Genomic DNA, 21,898 nt, shown 5'->3' with positions numbered 1-21,898 from the left:
AACTGAAAAGAAACTTTGTGTTCCCAACAAGATAGTTGAAGTACGGCTTTCACTCACACGTATCTCTCAGAACAGAGCATATGGAGGGAATTTCGTTCATCTAGCTCAAAGGGAACGGGAAGCAAGAGAAATTTTACTCTGGTTTCTCACTGTGTTTCCTAGTGCCGGTTTTAAGTTCCTTCAGTTTTCACTGTAAAACCGAGTTGGAGCTTTTACCTCCCCATATATATGTATAGAGTGGAGTTTGCAACTGAAAAGAAACTATTTGTTCCCAACAAGCTAGGTGAAGGACAGCTTTCACACGCACTTGTCTCTCAGAATTGAGCATGTGGAGAGAATTTTGTTCACCTAGCACAAAAAGAACAGTTTGCAGGAGAAACTTTTACTCTGTTTTCTCACTGTGTTTCCTAGTGCCGGTTTGAAGTTCCTGCAGTTTTCACTGTAAAACCGAGTTGGATCTGGTACCTCCACTTATATATGTATGGAGTGGAGTTGGCAACTGAAAAGAACCTTTGTGTTCCCAATAAGATAGTTGAAGGACGGCTTTCACACACACTGATCTCTTAGAACTGAGCATGTGGAGAGAAGTTGGTTCACCTAACACAAAGGGAACAGAATGCAGGAGAAACTTTTACTCTGGTTTATCACTGTGTTTCCTAGTGCCAGTTTGAAGTTCCTGCAGTTTTCACTGTAAAACCGAGTTGGATCTGGTACCTCCCCTTATATATGTATGGAGTGGAGTTTGCAATTAAAAGAAACTTTGTGTTCCCAACAAGCGAGGTGAAGGACTGCTTTCACACACACTTATCTCTCAGAACTGATCATGTGGAGAGTCGATTGTTCATCTAGCGCAAATGGAACGGGTTGCAGGGGAAACTTTTACTTTGGTTTCTCAGTGTGTTTCCTCTTGCAGTTTTGATGTTCCTGCTGTTTTCACTGTAAAACTGAGTTGGAGCTAGTACTTCCTCATATATATATGGAGTGGAGTATGCAACTGAAAACAAACTTTGTGTTCCCAACAAGCTAGGTGAAGGACGGCTTAACACAAACTTATTTCTGAGGACTGAGCATGTGGAGAGACATTTGTTCATTTAGCTCAAAAGGATCGGGAAGCAGGAGAAACCTTTACTCTATTTTCTCACTGTGTTTCCTAGTGCCGGTTTGAAGTTCCTGCAGTTTTCACTGTAAAACAGTGTTGGAGCTAGTAACTCCCAATATATATGTATGGAGTGGAGTTTGCAATTAAAAGAAACTTTGTGTTCCCAACAAGCGAGTTGAAGGACTGCTTTCACACACACTTATCTCTCAGAACTGAGCATGAGGAGAGTCGTTCATTCATCTTGCACAAAGGGAACGGTTTGCAGGAAAAACTTTTACTCTGGTTTCTCAGTTTTTTTCCTAGTTCCTGTTTTAATATCCTGCAGTTTTCACTGTAAAACCGAGTTGGAGATAGTAACTCCCCATATATAAGTATAAGTGGAGTTTGCATCTTAAAAGAAACTTTGTGTTCCCTACATGCTAGGTGAAGGACGGCCATCACACACACATATCTCTCAGAACTGAGCATTTGGAGACTCGTTCGTTCATCTAGCACAAAGGGAACTGTATGCAGGGGAAACTTTTACTCTGGTTCCTCACATTGTTTCCTAGTTCCGGTTTGAAGTTCCTGCAGTTTTCACTGTATAACCGAGTTGGAGCTAGTACCTCCCCATATATATTTATGGAGTGGAGTTTGCACTGAAAAGAATCTTTGTGTTCCCAACAAGATAGGTGAATGACGGCTTTCACACACACTTATCTCTCAGAAATGAGCATGTGGAGGGAATTTCGTTCATCTTGCTCAAAGGGAACTGGAAGCAGGAGAAACTTTTACTCTGGTTTCTCACTGTGTTTCCTAGTGCCGGTTTGAAGTTCCTGCAATTTTCACTGTAAAACCGAGTTTGAGCTGGTACCTCCACTTATATATGCATGGAGTGGAGTTTGCAACGGAAAAGAAACTTTTTGTTCCCAACAAGCTAGGTGAAGGACGGCTTTCACACGCAATTATCTCTCAGAACTGAGCATGTGGAGAGTCGTCCGTTCATCTAGCACAAAGGAACGGGAAACAGGAGAAACTTTTACTCTGGTTCTCACTGTGTTTCCTAGTACCGGTTTGAAGTTCCTGCAGTTTTCACTGTAAAACCGAGTTGGAGCTATTACCTCCCCATATATATGTATGGAGTGGAGTATGCAACTGAAAATAAACTTTGTGTTCCCAACAATCTAGGTGAAGGACGGCTTTCAAACACACTTATCTCTCAGAACTGACCATGTGGAGAGACGTTCGATCATTTTGCTAAAAGGGAACGGGAAGCAGGAGAAACTTACTCTATATACTCACTGTGTTTCCTAGTGCCGGTTTGATGTTCCTACAGTTTTCACTGTAAAACCGGGTTGGAGCTGGTACCACCTCATGTATATGTATGGATTGGAGTTTGCACCTGAAAAGAAACTTTGTGTTCCCAACAAGCTAGGTGAAAGACGGCTTTCACACCCACTTATCTCTCAGAACAGAGCATGAGGAGAGTCCTTCGTTCAACTTGCACAAAGGGAACGGGTTGCAGGTGAAATTTTACTCTGTTTCTCAGTGTGTTTCCTAGGGCCGGTTTAAATTTCCTGCAGTTTTCACTGTAAAACCGAGTGGGAGCTAGTACCTCCCCGCAAATATGAATGTAGTGGAGTTTGCAACTGAAAAGAAACTTTGTGTTCCCTACAAGCTAGGTGAAGGACGGCTTTCACACTCACTTATCTCTCAGAACTGAGCATGTGGAGAGAATTTTGTTCACCTAGCACAAAAGGAACAGTTTGCAGGAGAAACATTTACTCTGGTTTCTCACTGTGTTTCCTAGTGCCGGTTTGAAATTCCTGCAGTTTTCACTGTAAAACAGATTTGGAGCTGGTACCTCTCCTTATATATGTATGGATTGGAGTTTGCAACGGAAAAGAAAGTATGTGTTCCCAACAAGCAAAGTGAAGGACGGCTTTCACACACACTTATATCTCAGAACTGAGCATGTGGAGAGTCGATTGTTCATCTAGCACAAAGGGAACGGGTTGCAGGAGAAACTTTTACTGTGGTTTCTCAGTGTGTTTCCTCTTGCCGTTTTGAAGTTCCTGCTGTTTACCCTGTAAAACCGAGTTGGAGCTAGTACTTCCTCATATATATATGGAGTGGAGTATGCAACTGAAAACAAACTTTGTGTTCCCAACAAGCTAGGTGAAGGACGGCTTAACACAAACTTATATCTGAGGACAGAGCATGTGGAGAGACGTTCGTTCATTTAGCTCAAAAGGATCGGGAAGCAGGAGAAACTTTTACTCTATTTTCTCACTGTGTTTCCTAGTGCCGGTTTGAAGTTCCTGCATTTATCACGGTAAAACCGAGTTGGAGCTAGTAACTCCCAATATATATGTATGGAGTGGAGTTTGCAATTGAAAACAAACTTTGAGTTCCCAACAAGTGAGGTGAAGGACTGCTTTCACACACACTTTTCTCTCAGAACTGAGCATGAGGAGAGTCGTTCATTCATCTTGCACAAAGGGAACGGATTGCAGGAGAAACTTTTACTCTGGTTTCTCAGTTTTTTTCCTAGTTCCTGTTTTAATATCCTGCAGTTTTCATTGTAAAATCGAGTTGGAGCTAGTACCGCCCCATATATATGTATGGAGTGGAGTTTGCAAGTGAAAAGAAGCTATGTGTTATCAACAAACTAGGTGAAGGACTGCTTTCACACACAATTATCTCTGAGAAATGATCATGTGCAGAGAATTTGTTCACCTAGCACAGAGAGAACAGGTTGCAGGAGAAACTTTTACTCTGGTTTCTCATTATGTTTACTAGTTCCGGTTTGAAGTTCCTGCAGTTTTCACTGTAAAACCGAGTTAGAGCTGGTACCTACCCATATATATGTATGGAGTGGAGTTTGCAACTGAAAAGAACCTTTATGTTCCCAACAATCTAGGTGAAGTACGGCTTTCACATGCACTTATCTCTCAGAACTGAGCATGTGGAGAGTCGTTCGTTCATCTAGCACAGAGGGAACGGGTTGCATTTGAAACTTTTACTCTGGTTTCTCAGTGTGTTTCCTAGAGCCGGTTTGAATTTCCTGCATTTTTCACTGCAAAACCAAGTTCGAGCTAGTACCTCCCCACTTATATGAAAGTTGTGGAATATGATACTGAAAAGAAACATTGTGTTTCCAACAAGCTAAGTGAAGGAAGGCTTTCACACACACTTAACTCTCAGAACTGAGCATGTGGAGAGTCGTTTTTCACCTAGCACAAAGGGAAGAGTTTGCAGGAGGAACTTTTACTCTGGTTTATCACTGTGTTTCCTAGTGCCGGTTTGATGTTCCTGCATTTTTCACTGTAAAACCGAGATGGATATTGTACCTCGCCTTATATATGTATGGAGTGGAGTTTGCAACTGAAAAGAATCTTTGTTTTCCCAACAAGGACGGTGTAGATCGGCTTTCACACACAATTTCTCTCAGAAATGAGCATGTGTAAAGACGTTCGTTCATCTAGCACAAAGGGAACGGGTTGCTGGAGAAACTTATTCTCTGGTTTCTCAGTGTGTTTCCTAGTGCCGTTTTGAAGTTCCGACAATTTTCACTGAAAACCCGAGTTGGAGCTTGTACCTCCCCATATATATGTATGGAGTGGAGTTTGAAACTGAAAAGAAATTTGTGTTCCCAACAAGCAAGGTGAAGAACGGCTTTCACACAAACTTCTCTCTCAGAACTGAGCATGTGGAAAGTCGTTCGTTCATCAAGAACAAAGGGAACGTTTTGCAGGAGAACCTATTACCCTGGTTTCTCAGTTTGTTTCCTAGTGCCGTTTTGAAGTTCCTACAGATTTCACTGTAAAACCGAGTTGTAGCTTGTACATCCCCATATATATGTATGGAGTGGAGTTTTCAACTTAAAAGAAACTTTGTTTTCCCAACAAGAAAGTTGAAGAACGGCTTTCACACACACTTATCTCTCAGAACTGAGCATGTGGAGAGAGGTTCGTTCACTAGCACAAAGGGAACGGGTTGCATGGGAAAATTTTACTCTTCATTCTCAGTTTGTTTCCTAATTCCGGTTTGAATTTCCGGCAGTTTTAACTGTAAAACCGACTTGGAGTTAGTATATCCCCATATATATGTATGGAATGGAGTTTGCAACGTAAATGAAACTTTGTGTTCCGAACAAGCCAGGTGAGGGACGGCTTTCACACACACTTGTCTCTGAGAACTTAGCATGTGGAGAGTCTTTCGTTCATCTAGTACAAAGGGAAAGGTTTGCAGGAGAAACTTTTAATCTGGTTTCTCAGTGTGTTTCCTAGTGCCGGTTTGAAGTTCCTGCAGTTTTCAATGTAAAACTGAGTTGGAGCTATTACCTCCCCACATATATGAATATAGTGGAGTTTGAAACTTAAAAGAAACTTTGTGTTCCCAACAAGATATGTGAAGGACGGCTTTCACACACACTGATCTCTTAGAACTGCGCATGTGGAGAGAAGATTTTTCACCTAGCACAAAGTGAACAGGTTGCATCAGAAACTTTAACTCAGGTTTCTCACTGTGTTTCCTAGTGCCGGTTTGAAGTTCCTGCAGTTTTCACTGTAAAACCGAGTTGAAGCTATTACCTCCCCACATATATGAATGTTGTGGAAATTCAAACTGAAAAGAAACATTGTGTTTCCAACATGCTAGTTGAAGGAAGGCTTTCACACACACTTAACACTCAGAACTGAGCATCTGGAGAGCCGTTTGTTCACATAGCACAAAGGGAGAAATTTGCAGGAGAAACTTTTACTCTGGTTTATCACTGTGTTTCCTAGTGCCGGTTTGAAGTTCCTGCAGTTTTCACTGTAAAACCGAGTTGGATCTGGTACGTCGCCTTATATATGTATGGAGTGGAGTTGGCAACGGAAAAGAAACTTTGTTTTCCCAACAAGGAAGGTGAAGATTGGCTTTCACACACACTTATCTCTCAGAAATGAGCATGTGTAAAGACGTTCGTTCATCTAGCACAAAGGGAACGGGTTGCAGGAGAAACTTTTACTCTGGTTTCTCAGTGTGTTTCCTAGTGCCGTTTTGAAGTTCCAACATTTTTCACTGTAAAACCGAGTTGGAGCTGGTACCTCCTCATATATATGTATGGAGTGGAGTTTGCATCTGAAAAGACACTTTGTGTTCCCAACAAGCTAAATGAAGGACGGTTTCACACACAATTAACTCTCAGAAATCAGCATGTGGAGAGACTTTCGTTCATCAACACAAAGGAATGGGTTGCTGGAGATACTTTTACTCTGGTGTCTCGGTGATTTTCCTAATGCCGTTTTGAAGTTCCTACAGTTTTCACTGTAAAACCGAATTGGAGCTTGTACCTCCCCATATATAAGTATGGAGTGGAGTTTGCAACTGAAAAGAAACTTTGTGTTCCCTCAAGCAAGGTGAAGAACGGCTTTCACACACACTTATCTCTCAGAACTGAGCATGTGGAAAGACTTTCGTTCATCAAGAACAAAGGGAACGGGTTGCAGGAGAAATTTTACTCTGGTTTCTCATTATGTTTCCTAGTGCCGGTTTGAAGTTCCTGCAGTTTTCACTGTAAAACAGAGTTGGACCTGGTACCTACCCATATATATGTATGGAGTGGAGTTTGCAACTGAAAAGAACCTTTGTGTTCCCAAAAAGCTAGGTAAAGGACGGCTTTCCCCCACACATATCTCTCAGAAATGAGCATGTGGAGAGTAGTTCGTTCACTAGCACCAATGGAACGGGTTGCAGGAGAAACTTTTACTATGGTTCTCACTGTGTTTCCTAGTGCCGGTTTGAAGTTCCTGCAGTTTTCAGTGTAAAACCTAGTTGGAGGTAGTATCTTCCCATATATATGTATGGAGTGTAGTTTGCATCTTAAAAGAAACTTTGTGTTCCCATCATACTAGGTGAAAAACGGCTATCACACACACATATCTCTCAGAACTGAGCATTTGGAGACTCGTTCGTTCATCTAGCACAAAGGGAACTGTTTGCAGGTGAAACTTTTACTCTGGCTTCTCATTTTGTTTCCTAGTTCCGGGTTGAAGTTCCTGCAGTTTTCACTGTAAAACCGAGTTGGGGCTAGTACCTCGCCATATATAATTATGGAGTGGGGTTTGCAACTGAAAAGAAACTTTGTGTTCCCAACAAGATAGTTGAAGAACGGCTTTCACACACACGTATCTCTCAGAACTGAGCATATGGAGCGAATATCGTTCATCTAGCTCAAAGGGAACGGGAAGCAGGAGAAACTTTTACTCTGGTTTCTCACTGTGTTTCCTAGTGCCGGTATTAAGTTCCTGCAGTTTTCACTGTAAAACCGAGTTGGAGCTTTTGCCTCCCAATATATATGTATGGAGTGGAGTTTGCAACTGAAAAGAAACTTTTTGTTCCGAACAAGCTAGGTGAAGGACAGCTTTCACACGCACTAGTCTCTCAGAACTGAGCATGTGGAGAGAATTTTGTTGACCTAGCACAAAAGGAACAGGTTGCAGGAGAAACATTTACTCAGTTTTCTCACTGTGTTTCCTAGTGCCGATATGAAGTTCCTGCAGTTTTCTCTGTAAAACAGAGTTGGAGCTGGTTCCTCCCCTTATATATGTATGGATTGGAGTTTGCAACGGAAAAGAAACTTTGTGTTCCCAATAAGCTAGGTGAAGGACGGCTTTCACACACACTTATATCTCAGAACTGAGCATGTGGGGTGTCGATTGTTCATCTAGCACAAAGGGAACGGGTTGCAGGAGAAACTTTTACTCTGGTTTCTCAGTGTGTTCCTCTTGCAGTTTTGAAGTTCCTGCTGTTTTCACTGTAAAACCGAATTGGAGCTAGTACTTCCCCATATATATATGGAGTGGAGTATGCAACTGAAAACAAACTTTGTGTTCCCAACAAACTAGGTGAAGGACGGCTTAACACAAACAAATCTCTGAGAAATGAGCATGTGGAGAGGAGTTCGCTCATTTAGATCAAAAGGAACGGGAAGCAGGAGAAACTTTTACTATATTTTCTCAATGTGTTTCCTAGTGCCGGTTTGAAGTTCCTGCAGATTTCACTGTAAAACCGAGTTGGAGCTAGTAATTCCCAATATATATGTATGGAGTGGATTTTGCAATTGAAAAGAAACTTTGTGTTCCCAACAAGCGAGGTGAAGTACTGCATTCACACACAATTATCTTTCAGAACTGAGCATGAGGAGAGTCTTTCATTCATCTTGCACAAATGGAACGGATTGCAGGAGAAACTTTTACTCTGGTTTCTCAGTTTTTTTCCTAGTTCCTGTTTAAATATCCTGCAGTTTTCTTTGTAAAATCGAGTTGGAGCTAGTACCTCCCCATATATATATATGGAGAGGAGTTTGCAAGTGAAAAGAAGCTTTGTGTTCCCAACAAGCTAGGTGAAGGACTGCTTTCAAACACACTTATCTCTCAGAACTGAGCATGAGGAGAGACGTTCATTCATTTAGCACAAAGGTAACGGGTTGCAGGAGAAACTTTTACTCTGGATTCTCATTTTTTTCCTAGTTCATGTTTAAATATCCTGCAGTTTTCACTGTAAAACTGAGTTGGAGATAGTAACTACCCATATATATGTATGGAGTGTAGTTTGCATCTTAAAGGGAACGGGAAGCAGGAGAAACTTACTCTATATACTCACTGTGTTTCCTAGTGCCGGTTTGATGTTCCTACAGTTTTCACTGTAAAACCGGGTTGGAGCTGGTACCACCTCATGTATATGTATGGATTGGAGTCTGCACCTGAAAAGAAAGTTTGTTTTCCCAACAAGCTAGGTGAAAGAAGGCTTTCACACCCACTTATCTCTCAGAACAGAGCATGAGGAGAGTCCTTCGTTCAACTTGCACAAAGGGAACGGGTTGCAGGTGAAATTTTACTCTGTTTCTCAGTGTGTTTCCTAGGGCCGGTTTAAATTTCCTGCAGTTTTCACTGTAAAACCGAGTGGGAGCTAGTACCTCCCCGCAAATATGAATGTAGTGGAGTTTGCAACTGAAAAGAAACTTTGTGTTCCCTACAAGCTAGGTGAAGGACGGCTTTCACACTCACTTGTCTCTCAGAACTGAGCATGTGGAGAGAATTTTGTTCACCTAGCACAAAAGGAACAGTTTGCAGGAGAAACATTTACTCTGGTTTCTCACTGTGTTTCCTAGTGCCGGTTTGAAATTCCTGCAGTTTTCACTGTAAAACAGATTTGGAGCTGGTACCTCTCCTTATATATGTATGGATTGGAGTTTGCAACGGAAAAGAAACTATGTGTTCCCAACAAGCAAGGTGAAGGACGGCTTTCACACACACTTATATCTCAGAACTGAGCATGTGGAGAGTCGATTGTTCATCTAGCACAAAGGGAACGGGTTGCAGGAGAAACTTTTACTCTGGTTTCTCAGTGTGTTTCCTCTTGCCGTTTTGAAGTTCCTGCTGTTTACCCTGGAAAACCGAGTTGGAGCTAGTACTTCCTCATATATATATGGAGTGGAGTATGCAACTGAAAACAAACTTTGTGTTCCCAACAAGCTAGGTGAAGGACGGCTTAACACAAACATATCTCTGAGGACAGAGCATGTGGAGAGACGTTCGTTCATTTAGCTCAAAAGGATCGGGAAGCAGGAGAAACTTTTACTCTATTTTCTCACTGTGTTTCCTAGTGCCGTTTTGAAGTTCCTGCATTTATCACGGTAAAACCGAGTTGGAGCTAGTAACTCCCAATATATATGTATGGAGTGGAGTTTGCAATTGAAAACAAACTTTGAGTTCCCAACAAGTGAGGTGAAGGACTGCTTTCACACACACTTTTCTCTCAGAACTGAGCATGAGGAGAGTCGTTCATTCATCTTGCACAAAGGGAACGGATTGCAGGAGAAACTTTTACTCTGGTTTCTCAGTTTTTTTCCTAGTTCCTGTTTTAATATCCTGCAGTTTTCATTGTAAAATCGAGTTGGAGCTAGTACCGCCCCATATATATGTATGGAGTGGAGTTTGCAAGTGAAAAGAAGCTATGTGTTATCAACAAACTAGGTGAAGGACTGCTTTCACACACAATTATCTCTCAGAACTGAGCATGAGGACAGTCGTTCGTTCATCTAGCACAAAGGGAACGGGTTGCAGGAGGAACTTTTACTCTGGATTCTCAGGGTGTTTCCTAGTGCCGGTTTGAATTTCCTGCAGTTTTCACTGTAAAATCGAGTTGGAGCTAGTACCTCCCCACATATATGAATATACTGGAGTTTTAAACTGAAAAGAAAATTTGTGTTCCCAACAAGCTAGGTGAAGGACAGCTTCACACACACTTATCTCTGAGAAATGATCATGTGCAGAGAATTTGTTTACCTAGCACAGAGAGAACAGGTTGCAGGAGAAACTTTTACTCTGGTTTCTCATTATGTTTACTAGTTCCGGTTTGAAGTTCCTGCAGTTTTAACTGTAAAACCGAGTTAGAGCTGGTACCTACCCATATATATGTATGGAGTGGAGTTTGCAACTGAAAAGAACCTTTATGTTCCCAACAATCTAGGTGAAGTACGGCTTTCACATGCACTTATCTCTCAGAACTGAGCATGTGGAGAGTCGTTCGTTCATCTAGCACAGAGGGAACGGGTTGCATTTGAAACTTTTACTCTGGTTTCTCAGTGTGTTTCCTAGAGCCGGTTTGAATTTCCTGCAGTTTTCACTGCAAAACCAAGTTCGAGCTAGTACCTCCCCACTTATATGAATGTTGTGGAATATGATACTGAAAAGAAACATTGTGTTTCCAACAAGCTAAGTGAAGGAAGGCTTTCACACACAACTCTCAGAACTGAGCATGTGGAGAGTCGTTTTTCACCTAGCACAAAGGGAAGAGTTTGCAGGAGGAACTTTTACTCTGGTTTATCACTGTGTTTCCTAGTGCCGGTTTGATGTTCCTGCATTTTTCACTGTAAAACCGAGATGGATATTGTACCTCGCCTTATATATGTATGGAGTGGAGTTTGCAACTGAAAAGAAACTTTGTTTTCCCAACAAGGACGGTGTAGATCGGCTTTCACACACAATTTCTCTCAGAAATGAGCATGTGTAAAGACGTTCGTTCATCTAGCACAAAGGGAACGGGTTGCTGGAAAAACTTATTCTCTGGTTTCTCAGTGTGTTTCCTAGTGCCGTTTTGAAGTTCCGACAATTTTCACTGAAAACCCGAGTTGGAGCTTGTACCTCCCCATATATATGTATGGAGTGGAGTTTGAAACTGAAAAGAAATTTGTGTTCCCAACAAGCAAGTTGAAGAACGGCTTTCACACACACTTATCTCTCAGAACTTAGCATGTGGAAAGACTTTCGTTCATCAAGAACAAAGGGAACGGGTTGCAGAAGAAATTTTACTCTGGTTTCTCATTATGTTTCCTAGTGCCGGTTTGTAGTTCCTGCAGTTTTCACTGTAAAACCGAGTTGGAGCTTGTACATCCCCATATATATGTATGGAGTGGAGTTTGCAACTGAAAAGAACCTTTGTGTTCCCAAAAAGCTAGGTAAAGGACGGCTTTCCCCCACACATATCTCTCAGAAATGAGCATGTGGAGAGTAGTTCGTTCACTAGCACCAATGGAACGGGTTGCAGGAGAAACTTTTACTATGGTTCTCACTGTGTTTCCTAGTGCCGGTTTGAAGTTCCTGCAGTTTTCAGTGTAAAACCGAGTTGGAGGTAGTATCTTCCCATATATATGTATGGAGTGTAGTTTGCATCTTAAAAGAAACTTTGTGTTCCCAACAAGCGAGGTGAAGTACTGCATTCACACACAATTATCTCTCAGAACTGAGCATGAGGAGAGTCGTTCATTCATCTTGCACAAATGGAACGGGTTGCAGGAGAAACTTTTACTCTGGTTTCTCAGTTTTTTTCCTAGTTCCTGTTTAAATATCCTGCAGTTTTCTTTGTAAAATCGAGTTGGAGCTAGTACCTCCCCATATATATGTATGGAGTGGTGTTTGCATCTTAAAAGAAACTTTGTGTTCCCAACATTCTAGGTGAAGGACGGCTATCACACACATATATCTCTCAGAACTGAGCATTTGGAGACTCCTTCGTTCATCTAGCACAAAGGGAACTGTATGCAGGGGAAACTTTTACTCTGGTTTCTCACATTGTTTCCTCATTCCGGTTTGAAGTTCATGCAGTTTTCACTGTATAACCGAGTTGGAGCTAGTACCTCCCCATATATATTTATGGAGCGGAGTTTGCACTGAAAAGAATCTTTGTGTTCCCAACAAGATAGGTGAATGACGGCTTTCACACACACTTATCTCTCAGAAATGAGCATGTGGAGGGAATTTCGTTCATCTTGCTCAAAGGGAACTGGAAGCAGGGAAACTTTTACTCTGGTTTCTCACTGTGTTTCCTAGTGCCGGTTTGAAGTTCCTGCAGTTTTCACTGTAAAACCGAGTTTGAGCTGGTACCTCCACTTATATATGCATGGAGTGGAGATTGCAACGGAAAAGAAACTTTTTGTTCCCAACAAGCTAGGTGAAGGACGGCTTTCACACGCACTTATCTCTCAAAACTGAGCATGTGGAGAGTCGTCCGTTCATCTAGCACAGAGGAACGGGAAACAGGACAAACTTTTACTCTGGTTCTCACTGTGTTTCCTAGTGCCGATATGAAGTTCCTGCAGTTTTCTCTGTAAAACAGAGTTGGAGCTGGTTCCTCCCCTTATATTTGTATGGATTGGAGTTTGCAACGGAAAAGAAACTTTGTGTTCCCAATAAGCTAGGTGAAGGACGGCTTTCACACACACTTATATCTCAGAACTGAGCATGTGGGGTGTCGATTGTTCATCTAGCACAAAGGGAACGGTTTGCAGGAGAAACTTTTACTCTGGTTTCTCAGTGTGTTCCTCTTGCAGTTTTAAAGTTCCTGCTGTTTTCACTGTAAAACCGAATTGGGGCTAGTACTTCCCCATATATATATGGAGTGGAGTATGCAACTGAAAACAAACTTTGTGTTCCCAACAAGCTAGGTGAAGGACGGCTTAATACAAACCAATCTCTGAGAAATGAGCATGTGGAGAGGTGTTCGTTCATTTAGCTCAAAAGGAACGGGAAGCAGGAGAAACTTTTACTATACTTTCTCACTCTGTTTCCTAGTGCCGGTTTGAAGTTCCTGCAGTTTTCACTGTAAAACCGAGTTGGAGCTAGTAATTCCCAATATATATGTATGGAGTGGATTTTGCAATTGAAAAGAAACTTTGTGTTCCCAACAAGCGAGGTGAAGTACTGCATTCACACACAATTATCTCTCAGAACTGAGCATGAGGAGAGTCGTTCATTCATCTTGCACAAATGGAACGGATTGCAGGAGAAACTTTTACTCTGGTTTCTCAGTTTTTTTCCTAGTTCCTGTTTAAATATCCTGCAGTTTTCTTTGTAAAATCGAGTTGGAGCTAGTACATCCCCATATATATATATGGAGTGGAGTTTGCAAGTGAAAAGAAGCTTTGTGTTCCCAACAAGCTAGGTGAAGGACTGCTTTCAAACACACTTATCTCTCAGAACTGAGCATGAGGAGAGTCGTTCATTCATTTAGCACAAAGGTAACGATTTGCAGGAGAAACTTTTACTCTGGATTCTCAGTTTTTTTCCTAGTTCCTGTTTAAATATCCTGCAGTTTTCACTGTAAAACTGAGTTGGAGATAGTAACTCCCCATATATATGTATGGAGTGGAGTTTGCATCTTAAAAGAAACTTTGTGTTCCCAACATGCTAGGTGAAGGACGGCTATCACACACATATATCTCTCAGAACTGAGCATTTGGAGACTCGTTCGTTCATCTAGCACAAAGGGAACTGTATGCAGTTGAAACTTTTACTCTGGTTTCTCACATTGTTTCCTCGTTCCGGTTTGAAGTTCATGCAGTTTTCACTGTATAACCGAGTTGGAGATAGTACCTCCCCATATATATTTATGGAGAGGTGCTTGCAAATGAAAAGGAACTTTGTGTTCCCAACAAGCTAGGTGAAGGACGGCTTTCACACGCACTTATCTCTCAAAACTGAGCATGTGGAGAGTCGTCCGTTCATCTAGCACAAAGGAACGGGAAACAGGAGAAACTTTTACTCTGGTTCTCACTGTGTTTCCTAGTGCCGATATGAAGTTCCTGCAGTTTTCTCTGTAAAACAGAGTTGGAGCTGGTTCCTCCCCTTATATTTGTATGGATTGGAGTTTGCAACGGAAAAGAAACTTTGTGTTCCCAATAAGCTAGGTGAAGGACGGCTTTCACACACACTTATATCTCAGAACTGAGCATGTGGGGTGTCGATTGTTCATCTAGCACAAAGGGAACGGTTTGCAGGAGAAACTTTTACTCTGGTTTCTCAGTGTGTTCCTCTTGCAGTTTTGAAGTTCCTGCTGTTTTCACTGTAAAACCGAATTGGAGCTAGTACTTCCCCATATATATATGGAGTGGAGTATGCAACTGAAAACAAACTTTGTGTTCCCAACAAGCTAGGTGAAGGACGGCTTAACACAAACCAATCTCTGAGAAATGAGCATGTGGAGAGGCGTTCGTTCATTTAGCTCAAAAGGAACGGGAAGCAGGAGAAACTTTTACTATACTTTCTCACTGTGTTTCCTAGTGCCGGTTTGAAGTTCCTGCAGTTTTCACTGTAAAACCGAGTTGGAGCTAGTAATTCCCAATATATATGTATGGAGTGGATTTTGCAATTGAAAAGAAACTTTGTGTTCCCAACAAGCGAGGTGAAGTACTGCATTCACACACAATTATCTCTCAGAACTGAGCATGAGGAGAGTCGTTCATTCATCTTGCACAAATGGAACGGATTGCAGGAGAAACTTTTACTCTGGTTTCTCAGTTTTTTTCCTAGTTCCTGTTTAAATATCCTGCAGTTTTCTTTGTAAAATCGAGTTGGAGCTAGTACATCCCCATATATATATATGGAGTGGAGTTTGCAAGTGAAAAGAAGCTTTGTGTTCCCAACAAGCTAGGTGAAGGACTGCTTTCAAACACACTTATCTCTCAGAACTGAGCATGAGGAGAGTCGTTCATTCATTTAGCACAAAGGTAACGGTTTGCAGGAGAAACTTTTACTCTGGATTCTCAGTTTTTTTCCTAGTTCCTGTTTAAATATCCTGCAGTTTTCACTGTAAAACTGAGTTGGAGATAGTAACTCCCCATATATATGTATGGAGTGGAGTTTGCATCTTAAAAGAAACTTTGTGTTCCCAACATGCTAGGTGAAGGACGGCTATCACACACATATATCTCTCAGAACTGAGCATTTGGAGACTCGTTCGTTCATCTAGCACAAAGGGAACTGTATGCAGGGGAAACTTTTACTCTGGTTTCTCACATTGTTTCCTCGTTCCGGTTTGAAGTTCATGCAGTTTTCACTGTATAACCGAGTTGGAGCTAGTACCTCCCCATATATATTTATGGAGAGGAGTTTGCACTGAAAAGAATCTTTGTGTTCCCAACAAGATAGGTGAATGACGGCTTTCACACACAATTATCTCTCAGAAATGAGCATGTGGAGGGAATTTCGTTCATATTGCTCAAAGGGAACTGGAAGCAGGAGAAACATTTACTCTGGTTTCTCACTGTGTTTCCTAGTGCCGGTTTGAAGTTCCTGCAGTTTTCACTGTAAAACCGAGTTTGAGCTGGTACCTCCACTTATATATGCATGGAGTGGAGTTTGCAACGGTAAAGAAACTTTATGTTCCCAACAAGCTAGGTGAAGGACGGCTTTCACACGCAATTATCTCTCAAAACTGAGCATGTGGAGAGTCGTCCGTTCATCTAGCACAAAGGAACGGGAAACAGGAGAAACTTTTACTCTGGTTCTCACTGTGTTTCCTAGTGCCGGTTTGATGTTCCTGCAGTTTTCTCTGTAAAACCGAGATGGATCTATTACCTCCCCATATATATGTATGGAGTGGAGTTTGCAACTGAAAATAAACTTTGTGTTCCCAAATATCTAGGTGAAGGACGGCTTTCACACTCACTTATCTCTCAGAACTGAGCATGTGGAGAGTCGTTCGTTCATCAAGCACAAATGGAATGGGTTGCTGGATAAACTTTACTCTTTTTTCTTGGTGTGTTTCTTAGAGCCGTTTTGAATTTCCTACAGTTTTCACTGTAAAAGCGAGTTGGAGCTTTTACCTCCCCATATATATGTATGGATTGGAGTTTGCTACTGAAAAGAAACTTTGTGTTCCCATCAAGCAATGTGAAGAACGGCATTCACAAACAATTATCTCTCAGAACTGAGCATGAGGAGAGTCGTTTGTTCATCTTGCACAAAGGGAACGGGTTACAGGAAAAACTTTTACTCTGGTTTCTCAGTTTGTATCCTAGTTCCGGTTTGAATTTCCTGCAGTTTTCACTGTATAACCGAGTAGGAGCTAGTACCTCCCCATATATATTTATGGAGTGGAGTTTGCAAATGAAAAGAAACTTTGTGTTCCCAACAAGATAGATGAAGAACAGCTTTCACACACACATATCTCTCAGAACTGAGCATGAGGATATAAGTTCATTCATTTAACACAAAGGGAACAGGTTGCAGGAGGAACTATTACTCTGTTTTCTCAGTGTGTTTCCTAGTGCCGGGTTGAATTTCCTGCAGTTTTCACTGTAAAACCGGGTTGGAGCTTGTACCTCCCCATATATATGTATGGAGTGGAGTTGGCAACTTAAAAGAAACTTTGTGTTCCCAAAAGGCTAGGTGAAGGACGGCCTTCAAACACACTTATCTCTCAGAACTGAGCATTTGGAGACTCGTTCGTTCATCTAGAACAAAGGGAACGGGTTGCAGGGGAATCTTTTACTCTAGATTCTCAGTTTTTTTCCTAGTTCCGGTTTGAATTTCCTGCAGTTTTCACTGTAAAATCGAGTTGGAGCTAGTACCTCCCCATATATATATTTGGAGTGGAGTTTGCAACTGAAAAGAAACTTTGTGTTCCCAACAAGATAGGTGAAGGACGGCTTTCACTCTCACGTATCTCTCAGAACTGAGCATGCGGAGAGAAGTTCGTTCATCTAGCTCAAAGGGAACGGGAAGCAGGAGAAACTATTACTCTGGTTTCTCACTGTGTTTCCTAGTGCCGGTTTGAAGTTCCTGCAGTTTTCACTGTAAAACCGAGTTGGAGCTAGTTCCTCCCCATATATATGTATGGAGTGGAGTTTGCAAATAAAAAGAAACTTTGTGTTCCCAACAAGCTAGATGAAGTTCGGCTTTAACACACACTTATCTCTCAGAACTGAGCATGTGGAGAGAATTTTTTTCACGTAGCACATAGGGAACAGGTTGCAGGAGAAACTTTTACTCTAGATTCTCACTGTGTTTCCTAGTGTCGGTTTGAAGTTCCTGCAGTTTTCACTGTAAAACCGAGTTGGATCTGGTACCTCCCCTTATATATGTATGGAGTGCCGTTTGCAACGTAAAAGTAACTTTGTGTTCCCAACAAGATAGTTGAAGAACGGCAATCACACACACTTATCTCTCAGAAATGAGCATGTGGAGAGTCGATCGTTAATCTAGCACAAACAGAATGGGTTGCTGTTGAAACTTTTACTGGTTTCTCAGTGTGTTTCCTAGTGCCGGTTTGAACTTCCTACAGTTATCCCTGTAAAACCGAGTTGGAGCTGGTACCTCCACTTATATATGCATGGAGTGGAGTTTGCAACGGTAAAGAAACTTTATGTTCCCAACAAGCTAGGTGAAGGACGGCTTTCACACGCAATTATCTCTCAAAACTGAGCATGTGGAGAGTCGTCCGTTCATCTAGCACAAAGGAACGGGAAACAGGAGAAACTTTTACTCTGGTTCTCACTGTGTTTCCTAGTGCCGGTTTGATGTTCCTGCAGTTTTCTCTGTAAAACCGAGATGGATCTATTACCTCCCCATATATATGTATGGAGTGGAGTTTGCAACTGAAAATAAACTTTGTGTTCCCAAATATCTAGGTGAAGGACGGCTTTCACACTCACTTATCTCTCAGAACTGAGCATGTGGAGAGTCGTTTGTTCACCTAGCACAAAGGGAACAGTTTGCAGGAGAAACTTTTACCCTGGTTTATCACTGTGTTTCCTAATGCCGGTTTGAATTTCCTGCAGTTTTCACTGTAAAACCCAGTTGGATCTAGTACTTCCCCATATATATATGGAGTGGAGTATGCAACTGAAAACAAACTTTGTGTTCCCAACAAGCTAGGTGAAGGGCGGCTTAAAACAAACAAATATCTGAGAAATGAGCATGTGGAGGGATGTTCGTTCATTTAGCTCAAAATGAACGGGAAGCAGGAGAAACTTTTACTCTATTTTCTCACTGTGTTTCCTAGTGCCGGTTTGAAGTTCCTGCAGTTTTCAATGTAAAACCGAGTGAAAGCTAGTAACTCCCAATATATATGTATGGAGTGGAGTTTGCAACTGAAAAGAAACTATTTGTTCCCAACAAGCTAGGTGAAGGACCTCTTTCACACGCACGTATCTCTCAGAACTGAGCATGGGGTGACTCGTTCATTCATGTAGCACAAAGGGACTGGTTCCTTTTTAAACTTTTACTCTGGTTTCTCAGTGTGTTACCTAGAACCGTTTAGAATTTCCTGCAATTTTCACTGTAAAACCGAGTTTGAGCTGGTACATCCCCACTTATATGAATGTTGTGGAATTTGAAACTGAAAAGAAACGTTGCGTTTCCAACAAGCTAGGTGAAGGACGGCTTTCACACACACTTAACTCTAAGAACTGAGCATGTGGAGAATCGTTTGTTCACCTAGCACAAAGGGAACAGTTTGCAGGAGAAACTTTTACTCTGGTTTATCACTGTATTTCCTACTGCCGGTTTGAACTTCCTGCAGTTTTCACAGAAAAACCGAGTTCGATCTGTTACCTCGCCTTATATATGTATGGATTGGAGTTTGCAACTGAAAAGAAACTATGTTTTCCGAACAAGGAAGGTGAAGATCGTTTTTCACACACACTTATCTATCAGAAATGTCATGTGTAAAGACGTTCGTTCATCTAGCACAAAGGGAACGGGTTGCAGGAGAAAGTTTTACTCTGGTTTCTCAGTGTGTTTCCTAGTGCCGTTTTGAATTTCCTGCAGTTTTCACTGTAAAACCGAGTTAGAACTGGTACCTCCCTTTATATATGTATGGAGTGGAGTATGCAACGGAAAAGAAACTTTGTGTTCCCAACAAGCTAGGTGAAGGACGGCTTTCACAACCACTTAACACTCAGAACTGATCATGTGGAGAGACGTTCTTTCATCAAGCACAAAAGGAAAAGTTTGCTGGAGAAACTTTTATTCTGGTTTTTCGTTGTGTTTCCTAGTGCCGTTTTGAGATCCTACAATTATCACTGTAAAAGCGAGTTGGAGATTTTACACCCCCCTATATATATATGGAGTGGGGTTTGCAACTGAAAAGAAACTTTTTGTTCCCAACAAGCTAGGTGAAGGACGGCTTTCACACGCACGTATCTCTCAGGACTGAGCATGTGTTGAGTCGTTCGTTCATCTAGCACAAAGGGAACGGGTTGCATTTGAAATTTTTACTCTGGTTTCTCAGTGTTTTTCCTAGAGCCGGTTAGAATTTCCTGCAGTTTTCACTGTAAAACCGAGTTTGAGCTAGTACATCCCCACTTATATGAATGTTGTGGAATTTGAAACTGAAAAGAAACATTGTGTTTCCAACAAGCTAGGTGAAGGACGGCTTTCACACACACTTAACTCTCAGAATATAGCATGTGGAGAGTCGATTGTTCACCTAGCACAAAGGGAAAAGTTTGCAGGAGAAACTTTTACTCTGGTTTATCACTGTGTTTCCTACTGCCGGTTTGAATTTCCTGCAGTTTTCACTGTAAAACCGAGTTGGATTTGGTACCTCACCTTATATATGTATGGAGTGGAGTTTGCAACTGAAAATAAACTTTGTGTTCCAAGCAAGCTAGCTGAAGGACGGCTTTCACACGCACTTATCTCTCAGAATTTACCATGTGCAGAGACGTTCGATCATTAAGCTAAAAGGGAACGGGAAGCAGGAGAAACTTACTCTATATTCTCACTGTGTTTCCAAGTGCCGGTTGGATGTTCCTACAGTTTTCACTGTAAAACCGAGTTTGAGCTAGTACCTCCCCATACATATGTATGGAGTGGAGTTAGCAACTGGAAAGAAACTTTGTGTTCCCAATAATCTAGGTGAAGGAAGGTTTCACACACAATTATCTTTCAGAACTTAGCATAAGGAGAGTCGTTCGTTCATCCAGCACAAAGGGAACGGGTTGCAGGAGAAACTTTTACTCTGGTTTCTCCGTTTTTTTCCTAGTGCCGGTTTGAATTTCCTGCAGTTTTCACTGTAAAACTGATTTGGAGCTACTACCTCCCAACATATATGAATGTAGTGGAGTTTGAAACTGAAAAGAAAATTTGTGTTCCCAACATGCTAGGTGAAGAACGGCATTCACACTCACTTATCTCTCAGAACTGAGCATGTGGAGAGAATTTTGTTCACCTAGCACAAAAGGAACAGGTTGCAGGAGAAACTTTTACTCTGGATTCTCACTGTGTTTCCTAGTGCCTGTTTGAAGTTTCTACATTTTTCAATGTAAAACCGAATTGGAGCTGGTACCTCCTCATATATATGTATGGAGTGGATTTTGCAACTGTAAAGAAACTTTGTGTTCCCAACAAGCTAGTTGAAGGACGGCTTTCACACACACTTATCTCTCAGAACTGAGCATGTGGAGAGTCGTTCGTTCATCTAGCACAAAAGGAACTGGTTGCAGGAGAAAATTTTTACTCTGGTTTCTCAGTGTGTTTCCTAGTTCCGGTATGAAGTTCCTGCAGTTATAACTGTAAAACCGATTTGGAGCTTGTACTTTACCATATATATGTATGGAGTGGAGTTTGCAATGGAAAATTAACTTTGTGTTCCCAAAAAGATAGGTGAAGGACGGCTTTCACACACAAATATCTGTCAGAAATTATCATGTGGAGAGTGGTTCGTTCATCTAGCACAAATGGAACGGGTTGCAGGGGAAACTTTTACTCTGGTTTCTTACTTTGTTTCCTAGTGCCGGTTGGATATTCCTGCAGTTTTCATTGTTAAACCGTGTTGGAGCTAGTATTTCCTTATATATGTATGAAGTGGAGTATGCAACGGAAACGAAACTTTGTGTTCCCAACAAGCAAGTTGAAGGACGGCTTTCACACACACTTATCTCTCAGAACTGAGCATGTGGAAAGAAGTTCGTTCATCAAGCAGAAAGGGAACGGGATGCAGAGAAACTTTTACTCTGGTTTCTCAGTGTGTTTCCTAGTGCCGGTTTGACGTTCCTGCCGTTTTCTCTGTAAAACCGAGTTGGAGCTTGTACCTCCCCATATATATGTATTGAGTGGAGTTTGCAACGGAAAAGAAACTTTGTGTTCCCAACAAGCAAAGTGAAGGACGGCTTACACACACACTTAAATCTCAGAACTGAGCATGTGGAGAGTCGTTTGTTCATCAAGAACAAAGGGAATGGGTTGATGGAGAAACTTTTACTCTGGTATCTCAGTGTGTTTGCTAGTGCCGGTTTGAATTTCCTGCAGTTTTCACTGTAAAACCGAGTTGGAGTTTTACTTCCCCATATATATGTATGGAGTGGAGTTTGCAACTGAAAAGAAACTTTGTTTTCCCAACAAGCAAAGTGAAGGACAGCTTTACACACACTTATCTCTCAGAACTGAGCATGTGGAGAGTAGTTCGTTCACTAGCACAAAGGGAACAGGTTGCAGGAGAAACTCTTACTCTAGTTCTCACTGTGTTTCCAAGTCCCGGTGTGAAGTT

The sequence above is a fragment of the Camelus bactrianus genome, chromosome 24, assembly GCF_048773025.1.
Source record: "Camelus bactrianus isolate YW-2024 breed Bactrian camel chromosome 24, ASM4877302v1, whole genome shotgun sequence".
Taxonomy (NCBI): domain Eukaryota; kingdom Metazoa; phylum Chordata; class Mammalia; order Artiodactyla; family Camelidae; genus Camelus; species Camelus bactrianus.
Note: the sequence above shows the minus strand (reverse complement) of the source record.